We start from the raw sequence: 1,283 nt of genomic DNA, 5'->3' as shown, positions 1-1,283 counted from the left end.
CAGTGCCAGTCAAATGTTTAACCAACTTAGCACGTACTGGCTTAGGCTTCAAAAAATGGACGAAAATCGTCTACCAAAAATTTGCTTTCTTGAACTCTGCCGGCACACAGATTCGGAAAACTGGGCAAATTCAGCAAAGACCCTTCTGAATAACTGCGGTCGACCTGATATCTGGTGTACATCCACTCCTTACCTCACTCCAGTATATAACATCCCTTACTTATAATTTTACTGATATCTCTCTCCAAGAAGACAGATCTCGATTGTCTGCTTCAACATTATTTCATTTTGCCGATAATTTTGAATTTTCGCTGTCCCTACAGTCTTACCTTCTCTTCAATCTCCCCTTGGCGGTCCGTAAGAATATGGCCAGGCTTCGCCTTTACCCTTTTATACTTTATACTAACAAAGGTATATTGCACAAATTTAACCCTGATCAACCTTGTCAGTATTGCAATCAACTAAATAGCTACAATGATCTTTTTCACCTTCTTAAGGAATGCACATTCTTTGCCCTTCAAAGACATACTCATATCTCTAAATACCTTCGCCATACCTACTCCCGATCAAACTTTTATCTAATGTTTAGCAACCCCTCTCCTTCTATGTGTCTACATTTTTTTCGATTTATCGAGGATATATCAAAAATTTTATTTTTCTTGGGGCAGTAGTTTCGACGCCCTTTCTGTTGTTGTTTGCTCCATATCTCAGCCCATGCGCCCAGGTAACATTCTATTTATTAAGGAAACAGTTATTTTCCGGATATTATGCTGAGGTGAGCTCGGAAAGAAAAGTCATCACGTCTCCGCCGGGACTCGAACCCAGGCCCTCTTGCATACCGGGCAAGCATGCTACCATCTACACCACTGGAGACACATGAATCTGCCTTCCTAATTTCACGCACTGTGTCGTGAGGCGCTGAAGTAGAGGCATTAGTAGCCTCTCTTAACTTCAGGAAATGGCCCCCGGGTGGGACGGTTTAGAGAGATATAGATGGCTTTTTTCTCAGCCAGAGATATCAAGGAAACTATTCAAGGGAATAGTAAAGGAAATTCTATTTATTCATTCTATTTATTTATTTATTTTTTAAATCTATCTGGATTCGAAACTATATTATGCATTTATATTTCTTGTGTTCAAACCTTATGCATTTGTTCTGTCTTGTGTATCTCCAATAATTTAATCACTAATATTTGTACTTGCCATCCACTGGTGTACTGATAGGCACGATTGTGCAAATCATTAAAGGTTCAGTTCAGTTCATTATAAATGAATAAGAATTC

General features: G+C 39.1%; 1 non-coding gene across 1 annotated transcript; it reads right to left on the bottom strand.

Annotated features, from left to right (window-relative positions):
• Positions 1 to 800: 800 nt before the first annotated feature.
• TRNAT-GGU (transfer RNA threonine (anticodon GGU)) lies at positions 801 to 874 on the bottom strand. The gene has a single exon. It is a non-coding gene; the product is annotated as a tRNA-Thr (tRNA).
• Between the last annotated feature and the right edge of the window lie 409 nt (positions 875 to 1,283).

Source organism: Pholcus phalangioides, unplaced genomic scaffold (genome assembly GCF_987345545.1).
Source record: "Pholcus phalangioides strain wild (caught in Gottingen) unplaced genomic scaffold, Ppha-v1.0 ptg000012l_1, whole genome shotgun sequence".
Classification (NCBI taxonomy): Eukaryota; Metazoa; Arthropoda; class Arachnida; order Araneae; family Pholcidae; genus Pholcus; species Pholcus phalangioides.
This window is presented reverse-complemented; position numbering and strand designations above follow the sequence as displayed.